This window comes from Myotis lucifugus, unplaced genomic scaffold, assembly GCF_000147115.1.
Source record: "Myotis lucifugus unplaced genomic scaffold, Myoluc2.0 scaffold_8, whole genome shotgun sequence".
In the NCBI taxonomy this organism is placed as follows: Eukaryota; Metazoa; Chordata; class Mammalia; order Chiroptera; family Vespertilionidae; genus Myotis; species Myotis lucifugus.
In genome coordinates this window covers 12,516,925-12,536,641 of record NW_005871056.1, presented here as the reverse complement: position 1 = coordinate 12,536,641, position 19,717 = coordinate 12,516,925, and positions in this window count along the sequence as shown.

Genomic DNA, 19,717 nt, shown 5'->3' with positions numbered 1-19,717 from the left:
GGTGAAGGCAGAGCCATGTTCCGGCTGAAACTTGTGTGGGGATGAGACGGATGGACAGGGGGGTCCTCTCTTGCCTCCTCTAGTGTCTTGTGGTGGCCAGCAACCCTTGGCATTCCTAGGCTTGTAGATGCATCTCTCCAAGTCTGCCTCCACTGTGACATGGCCATCTCCCGGTATGCCTCAGTTTCCGTGTCTCCTCCCCCTTCTTCTAAGGACACCAGTCCTACTGGATTAAGGGTGCATCGTATTGCAGTATGACTTCACCTTTAGCTAAATAGGTATGCGAAGATCTTATTTCCAAATAATATCACATTCTGAGATATTGGGGCTTAGTACTTCAATATAGCCTTTTTGGAGGGACACAGTTCAACCCTTAACAGGTTCCTTGTGGCTATGGGCCAGGCTTTTGTACCTACCTGTTCAGACAATCATTGTCCAAGGATTGTTTCTAAGGGGAGGACTTTTGGGGAGCTGCAGAAGATGAAGATAACTATCGAGGTCAGGTGGCTCCCATCAGCCAAAGACAATTGTCAGGAGAAGGGGGCAGTCAACACCCACAGCACCTGGGGGATGGGTGTATTAGCCACTGAAGGGGACCTGGGTGAGGCACCCACAGCATCTAGACAGGCAGCATTTTCAACCCCTGTTTTCTCACTTGGAGAATAGGAGTGGTAGAGTGCCTGCACTGGGGAGAGGTGAGGACGAAAATAATTTGTGTTCTTAGAATATCACCTGATGCATGTGATTTGGAAAGTGCTTTGGAAATGTTAGCTTATTATTGGGCCCTGGTGGCTTTGGCAGGCTCTGAGAAGTAGCAGGGTTCATTCTCAGCTCACAGACTGGTCCCTACTCATCCTCTGGCTGACTCCAAAAACAACAACAACAAACAAACAAACAAACAAACAAAAAACACCCAGAAAAGTTTATTTACCATTAGCCAAAAGGAAGAATGAGCCCTTCAGGACCATCCAATCCAGTCCTCCATAACCATTTCACAGAGGGGGAAACTGATGCCCAGCAAGGCACTTACCCAAGTAATAAATGGGAGGCAATACGGTGATTGTTAAGAGAAAGATTGTGGAATCAGACAGACTTGGCTCGAATTCCAGCTGCGTGACCTTGCATCGGTACCTCTGCCTCTCTGGGTCTCAGTTCCTTGTCTATAAAATGAGTCGTCGCCGAACCGGTTTAGCTCAGTGGATAGAGCATCGGCCTGCAGACTGAAGGGTCCCAGGTTCGATTCCGGTCAAGGGCATGTACCTTGGTTGCGGGCACATCCCCACTGGGGGGCGTGCAGGAGGCAGCTGATCGATCTCTCTCATCAATGTTTCTAACTCTCTATCCCTCTCCCTTCTTCTCTGTAAAAAATCAATAAAAATATATATATTAAAAAATATATTTAAAATGAGTCGTCATTGCATCTATGGTTGAATATGAAGTGATGCTCTCTAATTATTAAATGTGAGCTCCTGTGTCACACCAACATACTAGTAATCATGAAACATGGGATGTACATGGCCATTCTGGAAGTGGGGAGACTTCTTGGCCCAAGCCTCTAGGACAAGCATGTCAAATATTTTTGCGGCCCAGCCAATATAACTGTGTATGTAAGAAACGTGTTAATAAAAATTTCATAACTTAATTTTTATAATATCCTGTTATACATAATTATTAATAATGAGCTACAATGTTTGCTAATGACATATTACCATAATTGTGTTGCATTCATTTCCCTTACGCACCTTATGCGCAGGCGTACCATTTCTCTCCACTAATACTAGCAGCGACTATTTTAGCAGCTGATTGCAACGTCATTAGTCTTGGACTGACTTGTTTGGTGTGCACAACAGGAAACATTTCGCTTTTGGAGAACAAGAAAAATAGGTTTATTTGTGTTACGCTTATTAATTTGTGTGGTTATTCAGTGTCTGGTAAGTTAATGTGCGAGAAAATATATTAATTTTTTTTAAATGTTGTATTATTTTATGTTAACGATTACTCATTTATTTCATCCCTTTGTATTCAGCATGTCTCTATCGAAATAAACCTACGTTTCTATGACATTGAAGCTTTTGGTTTTTTTGCGGCCCACATCAATTTAAACCTTGTTTATTTGGCCCGTGTTAGCCTTTGAGTTTGGCATGCTTGCTCCAGGATACCCTGGCCTGGGAGGTTCCAACCCCAGCCCCCTTCCCCCGGTTCAGGCTCTGCACACTGTCTCCTCTCTCAGCAGAAGCTTCTGTCGGGCCTGGGCTGTGGTCCCACCAGGAAATCGATACCAGTCAGGCAGCTGTCATCCGCTTCCCCAGCACCATCACGCTGCTTAATTGTATGGATGCTGGTGCTGCCGCCAAGGCCTCATTCGTCAGAGCCGTGTGGTCACAGCCGTGCTTGGCTGAGAGGTACATTCATTATGGAGACGGCTTTTATTGGGACTTTCAGAGGGACTGGGAACGAGAAGCGAAGCAAGCAGGCACTCCTCATCCCCGGGGTGCCACAGGCTTCTCATTCAGGCTGCTGATAATAACAGCCAGCATTCACTTGGGGTTTACTCTGTGCCAGGCACCTTCCTAAGAGCTTTACCAATATCAACCCACAGCAGCTCGGTGAGGTAGGCACAGTTATTGTCCTTGTCCCCATTTTACAGATGGAGCAACCGAGGCCCAGAGAAGTGAAGTGGCTTGTCCAAGTTCACTCAGATAATAAGTGGGGCCAGTAGCCCCAAAGCCTGTGTGTTTAGTCCCTGCTGTGGGGCCTCTCAGTGATAAAGATGGTGATACCACGGTATCCATAATAACAATAGCAGCTTCCATGGATTGCAAGTTAGCAGGAGCCAGATGTGGTGCAAACTTCCTTTTCATACCTACTTTATTTTACTCCACTCCAACACTGAGATAGGGATGAATGGCCCCATTTTATAAAGGGGCCAATTGGGCTGTAGGGGATGAAACACGCGCCCATGGCCACACAGCAGATCAAGGGAAGGGCTATTTTGTTTTTAGCTTCCTCAAGCAGGGCATGTCTGGCTCTCAGCCTAGGTCAGTGATGGTGAACCTATGACACGCGTGTCAGCGGTGACACACGAACTCATTTTTTTGGTTGATTTTTCTTTGTTAAATGGCATTTAAATATATAAAATAAATATCAAAAATAAAAGTCTTTGTTTTACTACGGTTGCAAATATCAAAAAATTTCTATATGTGACACGGCACCAGAGTTAAGTTAGGGTTTTTCAAAATGCTGACACGCCGAGCTCAAAAGGTTCCCCATCACTGGCCTAGGTTCTTAACCATCCTCCTCTGCTGTCTCCCATTCACTGGCTGTGTGGCTTCAGGGAGGCCACTGCCCTTCTCTGGACCTCAGTGCACTTTTAATTCATCAATGAGCCTTTTCTGAGTTCCCATGTGCCCAGACTGGAGTTGGGGGGCTGAGGCAGGTACAAAAGAGGAAGGGGATGCCATGTCTCTGCCCTCAGGGTGTCAGATACCTGTTTCCAGCCCCGAGGCAGCGTTTCTCCCAGCATTTGTGGGCATAGGCCCCCTGCAACACCATGGCTGGGGAGCTTGTTAGCAAGGCCAGTGCCAGCCCCAGGAATTCTGATTCAGGAGGCCTAGGGTGGGGCTTGGGAACCTGCATTTAAAGAAACCCCCAGGGCCCAGCGGTGTGGCTCAGTTGGTTGAGCATCGGGCCATGCACCAGGATGTCTCTGTTTGATTCCTGGTCAGGGCACATGCCTGGATTTCAGGCTCAATCCCCAGTTTGGGGTGTGCAGGAGGCAGCTGATCAATGTTTCTCTCTCTCTCTCTCCCTCACCCTTCCTCTCTGTGAAATCAATAAAACAATATTTTTTTAAAAAAAACTATTAAATAATGTTTAAACTAAAGACACAAACAGAAAACAACTCCCAGCGAGTGGTGGTGCACAGTGCCCACAGGCCTTGTTGAACTAGATTTTGCATTCTCTGCTCTTAGTTCAAAAGGCTTATGAAGAGGACACTTTCTCTATACAAACCTTCAAGAAGGTTATTTTGGTCATTTAACAAATTAATACAAAACTAAATAAGTTTTTAAAATGATAAAAGAGTACTTTTCAGGTCCAGGTTAATACATTCAAACAGTATAGGAAGGAGAAGTAGTAACTTCCAGCTTCTTCTCTTCCAGTCTGCCTCCTGGCGCTGCCCAAAGAAAACCATGCTCCTAAAGCTTCTTGATCACTTACTTGTGATCAAAGAGCCAGGCATTGGAGACAGCTAGGCCGGACAGACATGGTCCTGGAGAACCAATGACAATGACCTTGGCAGTTAACACTAACAGTGGACAGACCCTGATCCCGACCTTTATAATGGGCTATGGGGTGGTACTATGATTATAATCCCTTTTTATAAAAGAGGTGAATTGAGCCCAGCCGGTGTGCCTGCAATGGTAGAGTATTGACCTGTGAACCCAGAGATCACAATTAGATTCCCGGTGAGGGATTATGCCCAGGTTGTGGGCTTGATCCCCAGGAGGGGGCATGCAGGAGGCAGCTAATCACTGATTCTCTCTCATAAAAAATTATTTTAGAGAGGAAGGGAGAGGGAGAAATAGAAACATCAATGATAAGAGAGAATCATTGATCGGCTGCCTCCTGCACGCCCCCCACTGGGAATCGAACCCGGAGCCCGGGCATGTGTCCTTGACCGGAATCAAACCTGTGACCCTTCAGTTCGCAGGCCGACGCTCTATCCACTGTGCCAAACCAGCTAGGGCTCATTGATGTTTTTTTTTATCTCTCTCTCCCTTCCTCTCTGAAATCAATAAAAATATATTTTAAAAAATATAAATAAAAGAGGTGAATTGAGTTTATTGTCCAAATTATGATTTCCCAAAGTTTGTTCAAGTTCTGTCTGTATCAGAAGCACTTGGACCAGTCAAGTGCAGAATCCTGAGCTTCCACCCACTGGCTTACTGGAGCAGGCCAGGAACCTGCATTTTTAAAATATGTTTTTATTGATTTAAGAGAGGAAGGGAGAGGGAGAGAGAAACATCATTGATGAAAGAGAATCATAGATCAGCTGCCTCCTGCACATCCCACACTGGGGATTGAGTCCACAACCCGGGTATGTGCCCTGACTGGGAATTGAACCATGACCTCCTGGTTCATAGGTCAAAGCTCAGCCACTGAGCCACGCCAGCCAGCAGGAGCCTGGATTGTTAAAGACACACCCCAGGTGTCTCTAGGCCGCTGCTCAGTTATGAGAACCACTCCCCGAGCTGTACTGGGAGGTAGGAGGATGAGAAGAACACAGAGGTGGTGGGAGTTTAAGGGGGAAAGCAGCTCCAAAGAGGGGTACAGCAAGGCAAAGGTGCAGAGTGGGCTGGGCTCGCCCCACTGGGTTTCTCCCCAGCAGCATGGCTGAGCCCCCATCCACATCTAACCTCCCTCACCATAAGGCCACTCGCCCCTGAAAACCCTCCCCTCCTTCCTGAGATATGCAATGATCCCACCCCCAGCCTCCAGGCCATCCCAGCTGCTTCTGTTATATCTTATTAGTCAAGTGGAACATTAATTAAATGTGAGAATAATAGAGCCAGAGATGGGGGAAAAATTGTAAAGCCAAGGAAGAAAAGCAGTCCCTTCACATGGCTCTGCAGTAGCTGGAACCCTTAATTGTGTGACAATGAGAAAGGCTGTCACCCTGATATTCCCACTCTGCCAGTGACTCAAGGCAGCAGGCCTTTGAATGTGTGGGAGGGGCAGGGGGGCAACGCAAAGGTGAGCCCAGGGAGCCAGGAGAAAACAGAGTCCCTGAGCCACCACGGGGCTCTGTGAGGCAGGGGCACAAGGAGAGCCACCATACGGGGATAAACCTTACCCTGTGGGCAAAGAATAAAGTCCAAACTGCCTCCCTCCACCCCATTCTCACCCTCCTGTTGGCTTCCCTGGTGAACTCTCATTTGTTTCTCAAGCCCAGCCCCAAAGACCCCACCTCTGAGAACAGAGTTAGTCCTTGCATTTCCCAGGCTGTGGCAGCTCTGAGAGCAGCTCTCCGTCACAGTTCAGGTCCCTGTACCCATGTCTGTCGCCCCTCAGGGTTCTTACTTAGAACAAAGCCTGGCCCTGAGCAGGTGTTGATGAACATTTGTTGGAAGAACAATGGGTCTTGCCAAGACAAACCCCACATCCAGCCAGTATAGGTCACGTAGACGAGAGTTAGACAAGTAGAACTTCTTAAAGTGACATTCAAGAGACCTTACCCACCTCTTTATCAGGGCTTCTCAAGAATATGCCTGAGTCACCCGTATCAGAATCACCCTGGACTTAATAAGTCAGAATCTCAGGGAGTTTGAGGAGCCCCAGTCTGCAGACAGTGGGGAGAGTGGGAGGAGTTGGTGAGGGACAGGGAGTGCACTGGTGCCCAGATAGCAGACTCCCTGGAAACAATAGATACACCTCTCACCAACCCCCAGGGCTGTAGTTTCCTCCTTTGCCAAGCAGTTAAGTTATTAAATTAAACACAGTGCTCCTAACGAAACAATAGAGTCATTACACGCTCTACTGCCTCCTAGCAAAGCCTCTAATTGACTCAGCCAACCTGGGAAGGCACTGAGAATACTCTCTGTGGTCCGCCCCCATCCGGCCAGAAGGGCTCCAAAGAGCACCTACCTGCTTCATTTCACCAAGGTCCTAGAGCTTCGCACACCCCGCCCTGGGAGAGTTGGAGTGGTGGCAGGGTGCAGGGTCAAAATGGACCTGCACAGAGAGCTCCTTCCCCAGCCTGCCTTCATTCCCCGCTTTGTGCTCACACACCTGTGATGACTTGACAGGTGGGGCTTCCCAACCAGCCCCAGCCTGCAGGCTCTGGCCCCTCCCTGGCTAAGTTTCACAAATGGGAGCTCTGTGCACCCTCACACTCCACACCTTTTGCACTTTCAGTCCTCTGGGACTTTTGCACTTTCAGTCAAGGGACTGTCCCTCCTCTCATTTCTCCAGCTGAAAAAATCCAATCCAAGGTACCTCCCCTGTAAGACTTGCCCTAACTATTTCCATACTTGGGGCAGAAGTAATTTCTTCCTCCACTATGTCCCACAATAACTTATCAGAATTATATGAATAGAAGATAACATTTACTGAGCACTTACTATATGTTGGGCCATCTGTTTTCTGTCGGAACCCTCACTGCTATAGGCCCCATATCCCACTCTTTCCTCCTGGTAAGGAAGTGGAAGAATTGGGAGTGGAGTGGGATGGCTTCTGAGATGGCCTCATGAGGTCCCTGAGTGCTCAATTTGGTGGGAGAAGCAGAAATATGATTCTCATATAGAAACATAGAGGTAGCCCAAGAGGCCCCTGCAAGGGGATGTTGCAATGAGGGCCCAGGGCTCAGTAGACCAATGACTGCAGAGCATGCAGGCACCAGGCCGGCTCAGGGGAGAGATAGTGCGGCAGATTGTATTTGCAAGCTGTCCCATTACCCAGGCTTATATTGCAAAGAGATGTTGACACTCCTTTCATTGAGGGGTAGGACTTAAGTTCCCTCCCATTGAGTATAGCAGGTGACTATAGCACAAGGATGCCATGTGACTTCCTGACCTAGGCCATTGTAAAAGGTAACTTTGGCCTGTTCTTTTGAGTCACTTGCTCTTGGAACCCAGCCACCATGCTGTAAGGCAGAGATTTTCAACCTTTTTCATCTCAAGGCACACGTAAACTAATTACTAAAATTCTGTGGCACATCAAAAAATATAAATTTTGCCTGACAAAAAAACAGGTAAATTTTTTATTGATTTACAAAATAAAACAATAATAGCAATTGCCTACACTTTTTGCTCCAAAATGACTTTTCTAAAAATCAGATGCCTATCTTTGTATGTAAGGATTTCTGGTACAAAGAATTAACCAATCAGATACAACCTTATTATGGGACATGACCAAAAAGATGCAACTCTAATATATATATATTTCAAGACAAGGCATTCACACTGGTTTGCTGGAAAGGTATTGTTTGCTGTGGTCATTTTTGTATTTTATTTAACTATCTAAGGGAGAAGAGGTCAGTGCCCCTGACTAGATAGTCAGGTATTGATGTTTTAAAAATTCTTGTGGCCCAGCTGGTGTGGCTCTGTGGTTGAGCCTTGACCAACCTATGCACCAAGAGGTCATGGTTCAATTCCCAGTCACAGCAAATGCCTGGGATGCAGGCTGGATCCCCAGTGGGAGGCGTGCAAGAAGCAGCTGATCTATGATTCTCTTTTATCATTGATGTTTCTATCTCTCTCTCCCTCTCCCTTCCTCTCTGAAATCAATGAAAAAATATTTTTAAAAATTCTCGAGTCACACCAGTTGAAAATCGCTGCAGCAGGAAGCCCAGGTAACTTGGAAAGGTCATGTATCGGTAGGTGTTTCAGGCCCCAGCCCCAGCTAAGGTCCTAAACAACAGCCAACATCAGCTGCTGAATGAGGCAGCCTGGCAGCCTTCAAGATACCTCCAATCTCAGCCACTGTCTGATTGCATCAGCACAGGAGACCCTGAGCAAGAACCACCTAGCTGAACGCTGCCAACTCCCAGAACTGTCCAAGAGAATAATAAGATTGTTATTGTTTTAAGCCACTAAGTTTTGGGGTGATTCCTTATGCAACAATGGAAAACCAGCACAGATGGAGACTGCAGATGGGAACTGAGTAGTAAGGATGGGGAGATTCTGAAATGATCGAGTTAAATTTCCACTTCTTGGCAGAAAGGGAGCTTGGGGTAAAGATGAAATTTCAATCTAGAAAATAACAATTTTGCATATTTGACTTTTAGACTGGAAGTCATAACTTTTATGCCAGCTGTGTGACCTTGGGCAAGTTACTTTCCCTCTCTGAGCTTCAATCTTTTTATTTTTTTATTTTATTTTATTTTTTTATTGCTTAAAGTATTACAAAGGGTATTACATATGTGACCTTTTTTTCCCCCCACCCTTGTGAGCTTCAATCTTGATAAGGGTAAGCTTCCCTCCTTGTGGAGTGGTGCTCCTTGTGTTTTAACTGCTGTCCTCCCTCATGGCTGAGCACCGCGGGGAGTACCCTAGCCATCTCCCTTGCCACCCTCCATCTCCACTCCAGGGTCTTTCTGACACCTGAACACTTGTATGCAGCTCCTAGGGACACATATGCTCTCCCTCCCTCCTTCCCTGGTGCTGGAGTGAGCCAGGAGCCAGGTGATCAATGGCCAGCCCTGCCTGGATGAGCTCTCTGCTCATTATAAGTGCCTGCCACCTCTGCCTCCCTCCTTTCCAAGGACAGCTCTGTAGGTACTTAATTCAGGGCAGGAATAAAGCAACCAGAAATCTGCTCTCCTCCCAACCCCCACCTATTTACCCAGAGCAGGACACCTGGCTGCTCATACCGCCCCCTGTGACAGGGCAGGGCCTGGATGCAGACACAGAACTTTCCCTCTGGAGGGTGATGAGCTTTCTGGACAGTCACCTCTCCTGCTGGTCAGTTAACCTAAACAATTATCATTAGTCCAGATAACAATGACCTGTTTATTGAGCACTGAATGTGTAATGATCAGACCCTTTACACATACATCTCAATTGATTCCCACCAAATCCCTGAGGTAGGCACTATAATAAGGTCAATTTGATAGATGAGAAACTGAGGAGCAAATAGGTCACTTTTCTCGGGGACACAGTTGGGTTGGAACCAGACCAGTCTGACTCCTCGGTCTCCCTATGCTCAAGGACTATCAAAATAGCCTCCAAATTCAAGCACAAACCTGTCCAGTGCTCCATGGAAAACATCCTGTGGTTCTGATGAAGAGATAGGCAAACAGACCTATTCATTCGTTCACTGGGCACCTATTAAGTACCAAGCTGTTTCAGGTGAAGGGATAGAGCAATAAACAGAAGGAAGTCCCTGCCCTCACAGGGGTTACAATCTAGTGGCCCAGAGAGGTGCTGTCACTTGCCTGAAGTCCCACAGCTGGTAAGTAGCCCTATCTGTGGACCAACTAGAAGCAGAAGGGGTGGTCATGGGTAAAGGTCCCACCTGACAAGCCAGGGTCAGGCCAGCCAAGGCAAGGAGGGCAAGAACTACTTTGGTAACAGACCAGCCAGTGTTCTAATCCTACTACGGCCACGTCCTTACCTTGCAACCCTGGGAAGGCTGCCACACTCTCCCAACCTCTGTTTCCTCCTGAGTGAATGGGGATGGTGAGGCACGCAGTGGAGCTACTTGGGAGGGTAAAAAGAGATCGGGCAAGTGCTCATGACTGGCTCATCCTCTCCCCTTTCGGTGGGGGTTTCAGGCTTCTTCCACTTGCCCCTTGTGGGTCACACTGGCCATGGTCAACCCTAATGAACTTGAAAGGGATCTGGGCATCCTGTGTTCAGATTAGCCACCTCTTCGCCTCATACTCTCAGTTCATTCCTGGAATCCTGGGGCACAGAGTGGCAAGGCTTTGGTGCAGATAGGCAGCTTAATGGTAAAAGGTTACAGCACACAAAGCAAAATTATATTAAGATTAGAAAGGACTCTGACAGTGTACACAGGATAGATTAGAAGGGGGCATATCTGTAAGCTATTGCCACAAAATACTGCATAACAAACCACCCCAAGACTCAGTGGCTGAAAACATGATGATGTATTCACCCAAGTGTGCAGTCGGGGTGGTTCTGATCCACATGTCCCTCACCTTCTCGCAGGAGCAGTGGATGAGTTCAGGCATGTTCTCATGGCAAAGGCAGAGGCACTGGGAGGCAAGGGCCAGGCCAAAGTTAAGAGGCAGGGAAACCCATTCCATCCACGAATGGATTGTTTAATTGGCTGTGACCTGGGTTAGACCCTTCTGGACCACCAGGCATTCTTTTGTTTAAAATATAGTTCATTGTGTTGTTAATGGACTTTCCTTCCTGCTTGGTTTTAGAGAAGCAACAGATAGTGGGTGTCCTGCCCATGAAACCCCTTACTTGGCACTTGATATCATTGTCCCATTCAGTCCTCACGGCCCTCTGTGTGCCTTTGAGTATGTTTATCTCTGTATCTAGGACTCTGTGCGTCCATGTGTATCCTTGTTGTGCGTTAATGTGTGTCTGTCTGTGTCTCTGTATGTCCCCATGTGTGTCTATATATCTTTGGTATCTTTGTGTCTTTGTATGTGTCCTTGTGAGTATCTGAGGCCCCATATTATTCTCCACCTGTGTACATCTGTGTGTGCTGAATGTGTGACATTCTCACCACCTTCCCAGCACCCCAGGCCTTGCTCACTACATTCCATCTTAGGAGATGGCAACCCTGACTTCTGTCCAGCATGGACCTGCCTGGTGGCCATGACCTGGCCAAGGCAGCTCAGCACTCAACCTTGCATTCCAAGCCCAGAGTGACTGTGTCAGGACTTAAAAAAAAAAAATTAATTATGCCTGGCAGGCGTGGCTCAGTGGTTAAGCGTTGACCTATGAACCAGGAGGTCATGGTTCGATTCCTGGTCAGGGCACATCCCTGGGTTGTGGGCTCGATCCCCGATGTGGGGCATATAGGAGGCAGATAATCAATGATTCTCTCTCATCATGGATGTTTTTATCTTTCCCTCGCCCTTCCTCTCTGAAATAAATTTTAAAAATTTAATTTATTAATTAAATTTATTGGGGGTGACATTGGTTAATATGATCATACAGGTTTCAGTGTGGATTTCTATGGTATAAGATCTGCATATTGCACTGTGTCCCCACCTAAGTCAAATCTTCTCCAGTCACCATATATTAGGACCCCCTTCGCTCCCACCCTCTCTCTCTCTGGCAACCACCACACTGCTGTTTGTGTTCATGAGTTTCAGTTTTATATCCCACATATGAGTGAAATCATGGTTCTTAGCTTTTTCTGACTGACTTCTTTCATTTAGCATAATGTTCTCAAGGTCCATCCATGTTGTTGCAAATGGCAGTGTTTCATCCTTTTGTGTGGCTGAGTAGTACTCCACTGTGTTTATGTACCACATCTTCTTTGTGCAGTCCTCTATCGCAGGACACTTTGGTTGTTTCCATGTCTTGGCCACCGTGAATAATACTGCAATGAACATAGGGGTACTTATATCTTTGTGAATGTATCTTTTCAAGTTTTTCGGGTATATACCCAGGAGAGGGATGTAAAGGATGTTTGAAACCCATCATTGTGACAGCTGCAGTGAATCTATTTGTGACTTCCCTGGATACAAACTGAAAAATGGCAGTCAGTTATAGTGTAGGGAGGGCTTCTCTCTGTGCAAGACTCCAGCAGAATTTATTAAAGTTTCTTTTTTTAATTTCTTTTAATTTCCCGGTTGAACTCATTGGCTCATCAATCATGGGGCGCCTTCAGTGTGAAGTGCGTCCTCAGTATTATCACACATCATCCGGCCACACCCGTCCATTAGAGCAGGCAGTGACTTAATGTCCCATACCCACCCCAGTCTGTGTACCTGAAAAGATCTAGCTTATTGTTCATCAGAATGCTGTCACTGCATTCCTCCCTCTGCGTTGTGGAACATTGATTGTCATTGCTGGGCCTAGATCGTGGCAGAGAAGCTTGAGAGCATGTTTACAAGGAAAGGTCTTCAAGTTTATTATGAACAGGGCATTTAGAAACCCCGTGTGCTAGATCTATCTGACCCTCCAGATCCACTCTCCCACCTCCCCCACCCTGCTCCAGCCTGGGAAGACAACTTTATCAATGGCTCCCTTAGCTCCTGGTTTTCTGTAGGGTTCGGTCAATGGTGATTCTCAGATTTCAGAGTGTGGGAGAAAAAGGGGCCTGTAGTATTTAATCCCCTGGCTCCTTCTCTGTGGGGTCCCTCAACAGAAGGCTACAGCTTCTGTCAAGACCCTTTCTATCCAACCCCCTCTTTCACTGGGTTCTGGCAACTGCAGCCTCCTCTTGCCCCTTTAGGCTTAGAGGTAACGACAGGTCTCCCCTCACCTTCCCTGGGTACTGCACTACCCCTGTGCACCCTGCCCATATTTTTATAAATAGCCCTTTTATTAAATTATCCTCAAACTGTCCAATTTCAGGATGCCATGTATTTCCTGGCCATACACTTTCTCCCAAGATCATAAGCAGACATACTTTTGTTGTTTAAAAAATTTTAAATTAACTATATTTGTTTCTGATGACCGAAGTGCCCATTGGAGAAAAGTCAGAAAATATAATACTGTCATTTATCAAGTACCTACTCTGTTTCAGGCAAGCGCAATGCAAGGCACGTTCCGCATTTCTTCACAACAGCCTGTGCGATATGTTTTACTGCCCCTGTGGTTCAGAGGTGACATCAGTCACACCTCAAAGTAGTGGTGGGCCAAGGATTGGAAACCAGGTCTAGAAACCAGATCCCAGAGTCCTTTTTGTGGCCCTGCCCCCACCCTCAGAAGCCCTTGCTTATCTGAGCATCATTCATGACTGTCCTGAATAGCTCCCTGGCCCCAAAACCAATAAAGGGAAATCTGTTTGCTGCAGCCAGCTGGGTCCTCAGAGTAGCCCTGGAGATGTGCCCAGTTTTGGCCTTTGGCATGGCCAGACCCAGCATGCTTGTGATAGATGGCTCTGACCCACCTCTCTGCCCCAGCTGTGGGCTAGAGCTAAGAGCAGCCATTACTTGTGATTTCTCCCTCCAGAATCCATGCCCTAGATCTGTGTCCACAATTAAATCCTGGCTAAGTGATGATGGAGGAATCAGAAATGGGGAGTGCGAGGTGGGTCCACAGGTAGGGAGCGAGTCTTACACGTGGGCCGCTCCACTCCTCCACTTGCACACGGTGTCCCTCCGGAGTGCCCTACCCGCCCCTCTTCTCCAGCTTCAATAATACAGTATCACCCATTCTTTGGGGTCCTCACCAGTCCCACTTCAAGTTTGACTAGACATCTCCAGTCCATAGAGACAGCTTCCTACATGACACACCATTGGTGCTATGTGTTTTGGCACATAATTGTTTTCATTATTTATATTGTTTTTGCCTTGTCTCCCAGCTGCCCTGGAGCCCCATAGGGCAACATATGTTGGCTTCTATCTCAGTCACTCACTAATTCACTTACTCATTAATGGATTTAATCATGTAATTACTCATTCCTGGGCTCCTTCATTCACTTAATCACTTCAAGTATTATTATTCTTAAAAGCTTTCTTTTGCTACATATGAGCCAGGGGAAATGAGCTGTCCTTTTGAAAGTCCAATTCAGATGTTGTCCATAAGGCCAGGCCAAGTTCCATGACACTGACCTTGTGAATGAACTTGACCTTGCTTTGTCCTCTCAGAAGCTTATGAGACTTTGGGTCACTTCCCCATAAGAACACTTCTCAAGTGGAATTGGAGCTTCCCCTGTAAGGTGCACAATAACTCAAAAAGCAGTTGGGTCTTGGTGAGCCAGCAGGCAGGACAAAGCTCTGGCATCCTCTCCCCTCTTGGCCAGCTACCTTTTCAACCTCTGAGAGGTTGTGTAACATTATGGTTAGGTGGTAGAGACTTTGTCTTCCACCTGGTGACCTTGGGCAAGTTGTCCAACCTCCTGGGCCTCAGCTTTCTCTTCTGTAAAATGGGAATAACTATGATACCTACATCACTCAATTTTTATGAGTAATAATGCACTGAAAACACTTTGCATAAGGATTAATATGTAGTAAACAGTTAGTTGACTGAACATTTTTTATTAGTAATGTTTAAGCATTATTATCACCCTCATTTTACAAAAGGAAAACTAGAGATGTTAAGTTATGTTCCTAAGGCCCCTAGTGAATTAGTGGCTAACCTGGTTCTCATACGAGTCCTTCAGAGTTTGAGGCATGGCCTAAAGCAAGGGAATTTTCTTTGTCCTGTGGCCCCTCTCCCCCACCCTGGCATGGGATAAGCCATAACCCAACCCTGGATCCCTTCACCTCTGAGTTTTATCTGTTAGTTATTAGGTTTCAAGTGACAGAAAGAACAATTCAAATTGACTTAAACAAAAAAGGAATTTAGCTCCATCCAGTCATATGTCCAAACAAAGTCATGAAATACCAGTTACTTTCCACTTCCTAGTTCAATTAACTTTGTGGTGACAACATTCACAAGCAGAATCTTCCCAGGAGGTGGCAAAAATGGCCCCAGTGGTTCTGGGCTTACACCCCACAAATGCAGCAGGTAAAGAACACCTCTTTACACATAGTTTCATCTTTGCGTCTCATTGGTCCAGCTTGGCCAGACATCTGTCCTTGAACCAATCCCGGTAACTGGGGAGATTCACACCCTGACTGGCCAGGCCTTGGTCCCAAGGTGGTGCCAGCCCCACACAAACCAGCAGGTTCAAAGGCAGGGGAGGGTGATTCTCCTTTGTAAATCCAGCTTCCTGTTAGAAGAATAAAAGGGCTGGAGGTTGACCCGACAAAAATAATAGTCACCCATACAAACAGGAATAAGAAGACTTTCTTCCAAGTTTCTTGTGTGAATAATGTGTGATCCTTTAGAGAACATTTCTGTTACCTTTTAGGGCCCTAAGTGGGATTTTTTTTTTCTTGTTGTCCTTGGCATCCATTAGACTCCATTGTATCCTCCTCCCCTTCCCAGTCCTCAGCATTCCCCTTCTAACTCCTTTCCTCCCTCCATCTCTGTTTCCTGAAATCACAGCCAGGATCCCATGAGATTGTAGTACAAAGGAGGAGGCCTTATGCGTGAGAACTGTAAACAACAGCACCCAACTCTAGCTAACCTAGCTGAAAGGGGATTGATTGCGCCGCAGGAAGACCAAAGACTAGAGGCCAATAGGAAAGCCTTGCAAGAGTCCAGGCAGCAGGAAATTTTCAACCATCTCATCCTAGTGCTGTCGCTGCTACTGGCACAAATGTCCCCCCAACAACTCTGGCATCTCTCCACCCTACAGTCTAAGTCCCAGGAGAAAGTGGGTTCCGTAGGCCAAACTTGGGCCACATGCTGATCCCTCATACTGGGCAGTGTGACTAGCAACCCATCAAGGCCACACAGGGCAGGGGTAAGGTTATTCCCCAGAAGGAAAGAGGGATCCTTATACTGACTGGAGGTCAAAGGGTAGATGCAGGCAGCCGAAGGACTATGGTGTCCATTCCAGACCCCAAAGTGGGTTCTCATGGGGCAATGAGAAGGGACATTTGGATGCTCAGGAGGGACAGTGGGCACCTTGTTGGGCCAAACTGAAGGTCTCTGTCAGCACCCACTAGGCCTCTCCTCCTCCACCTGTTGTCACCCTGACTCAGGGCCCAATGTTAGTAGCAGATTAATACCTACTCCCCCACTTGCAACTTTCAGGGTGTGTACTATGTGTATTCTGAGAACAAGCTCTAATTAACTCAGAACATTGGGATAGAACCTACTTGTGGCTGACAACGAGATAAATGTACCTAAATGAGCAAGGTGAATTGGAGTTGGTTTTCATTTTTCTTCTGTAATAAGAGAGGCGAAGGCAGGGGTGGGGACTTGTAATCTCTAGTGGGCCTGATAGATGAGGAGGTGTCTTATCCGCCAGCGACTGTCACCGCCCCTACCCCAGCCCACCCAAAGCACTTCCGTCCTCGCCAGAATTAGCATATATATCCTCTGGAGCTGATCCAAAGATAAGCTTCGAGACATTTCAAAAGTCAGAGTCTCACTTTCTCTACCATGGGCTTTGAGACATCAGATACTGGGTTGAAGGATAGCTTCAGATTTTTTTTATTCCTTCAAGATATTTTCTATTAAAAATAAAAGTTCCTTTAATCTAGTGAGAAGATGTAACCAAAACATAAAAAGAATTTTACAAAGGGAAAAACTAATTCTCTGTTTTCATCATCATCCTAACCCATTAGCGGTTTTCATCTGCCTGTATTCCCTTCCAGTAGGGTAGAGTGGAAAAAGCTTTGGAACGACACATACTTGAGTTCAAATCCAAGTAAATTCCTCTCTTTCCTGGCTGTGTGACTTTGAATAAGTCACTTCACCTCTCTGAGCCTTTGTTTCTTTATTTTCTGTATTTATTTTTTGTAATTGAAAAATAAAATCTATGTATTTATTATTATTTTTAAATTAAATCTATTGGGGTGACATTGGTTAAGATTATACAGATTTTAAGTGTACAATTCTATTATACGTGCCTTCATTTCTTTAAACAGGCAGGGTCGTTTTGACTTCATAGGGCTGTATGAATTGAGGAAATGTGTTCAGGGCTCCCAGGAGTTGGTTTCAGTACACTACTCCTTCTCTGTTGTCCCTCTCTAGTATTGATCTTCTCCTCAGCACCCACTGTGTGCTAAGCTCTGTGGAAGATGAACACACACTCTGCCCTCAAGGAGATTCCTTCTGTTATGGGAACACATGTTATTTACCAGACTAACTAGCAGAAAACAGAGAATGGAAGAGTAAACAGGTAAGTACTGAAGGAGCAGTGAGGATGTCCAATTCATGGGTAGAACATTAGATCTAGAGCCATGTTTCCTTACTCGATGGGGCCACCGATGACCAACTGGACTGAAGAGGATTACTAGACTCTGCCCCAAACTAAGCCACAATACATGTGCCACACATGTACACATTGAGCTGTAGACCTGGGCACACGCACACATGCACACGTGCACACCAAGGCATAGATATGCGTGAATGTGTGCACACCATACACATAAACTGTGCATATGAACACACATGCAGAGATATGTGCACAAACACATATATGCACATGTCCATGCCAGCTGAATACATCAGACAACACCCTCCAGAAATTGCTCCTTGCATCCAACTCCATGCCAGGCCTGTGAGATGGCGGCGTCCCCACAGCCCCCAATGCCCTCCCTGAGCACGAGCTCCTCTCAGCAATATCCAGCTGGGCAGAAAATTGCTCTTTGGAAGCAATCTGGACCACACAGACCTGCAATTGGCCTCTCAGCATGAATGTAAGAACTCATAGGGGGCACAGGGTCTGGGTTGGTAGAAGCTAATGGCTTCAGCTGTCAGGCTAGACTGTGAGTGTGGAAGCCTGGCCTGGCCCTGAGCAGCCTCAACAGTCCACGGACATTATCCATCTCTAGACCATGCTGCTCTGGGAGGAGGGCAGGGGACCAGGCTGCTCTGCTGAGGAAAGGGAGAGGAAGCAGGTCCTCGATCAGCTTGAGCTCATCTGCTTCCAGTTCTACTTGTCTTGACTCTCCCCATCCTCCAGGGTCTGGCTTCTGCCCCTCTGCCTCCCTCTGCTTTCGCTGATGTCTCTGGCCTTCAGATCTCTCCTAACTCACTTCTAAGATTGTTCCCTAGTTTGTCTGTTTCTCCTTCTGGTAAATATTTTGACTCTCTAATGTGTTGTCCAGAGGTGATTGAGGGAGGCAATATTTGTGCTCTCTCACCTCAAAAGACAGGGCCAGGCAGCTCGTGCTCATTTGCTCTAGGCTGAAAGCATTTATTCATGTAGTCATTCATTTAGCAAATCTTTACTAAGTGTCATCTATGTGCCAGGAACTGGATAAACAGTAAGAAACAAGTAGCTGTCCACATGAAGCTGAGGTTCTGGTGTGAAAGGCAGATAACAAGGAATAAGGAAATACAGTGGGGCCTGACTTACGAGTTTAATTCGTTCCAAGACCGAGCTCATTAAGGAGCTCGTTAACTCAAATTACTCTGTCAACTCAAAGCAAAAAATCGGCGGAGAGACAGCTGGTATCTCAAAAAACTCGTTAGTCGGGACACTCGTAAGTCAAGGCCCCACTGTACCCAGTTGCACTCGATAAAGGCTGGAGAAAAAGAGAGTGTTGCCCAGCCAGTGTGGTTCCATGGTTGAGCGTTGACCTATGAGCCAGGAGGTCACGGTTCAATTGCCAGTCAGGGCACATGCCTGGGTTGCTGGCTCGATCCCCATTGTGGGGTGTATAAGAGGTAGCCAATCAATGATTCTCTCTCGTCATCGATGTTTCTATCTCTCTCTCCTTCTCCCTTCCTCTATGAAATCAATAAAAATATATTTTTTAAAAATCCAACTTAAAAAAAGGGAAGAAGTGTGATGGGCATCTATTCCAGTCAGGGCGGTCAGAGAAAGCCTCAGGGATGCCCTTTCATCCCAAGTAACTCCAAGACTTGTCCAATAAACCATCCTTGACCCTACAGGCTGGATCTATGGACCCACTCCAGGGCTTTTGAACACATGGTACATTGTAATGCAATTTATGTGGACACATCCTTCTCCCCTCCAAGACTGTTAACATCTTTAGAGCTGTGTTCCTATCTGGATCCTCTCAGGGACCCTAAAACTCTACTCATTAACTGCTCAGGGAATGTTTATTAAATGAACAAATGAAAGGATGAATGAATGAATGAATGAATGAGTGGGCATTTGCAGTAGGCTCTTAAGAATGAGTAAGTGGCCCATATGTGGCAGGCAGTAGGTAAGGAGAGAGGCCAAAACAAGAGGTGTGTAATTGCGCAGAATGTTTGTAAGATGGGTTTCATTGGTTGATGTTGGGGGCGGGCGGGAGTGGGGGGGATCTGGACATGGAGTCGGAGAGCTGTCAGAAGAGAAGTCTAGATTGTACTAAAATTATCGAGACTTAAATGCTAGGCTAAGGATTTGATCCTACGAGCAGCATGGAGCCATACAAGGTTTGTTCCCCCTATATTCCCCGACACCTATCACATTGCCTACAAGCAGTTTGGCACTCAATAAATGTGTATGGAATTGAAGCGTCCTGGAGGGACTAGATTGAATTAACTCTTCTTTGCTGGAAGCTGAGCAGTGACCAAGGGTGGCCTACATGGAATCAAAGTAG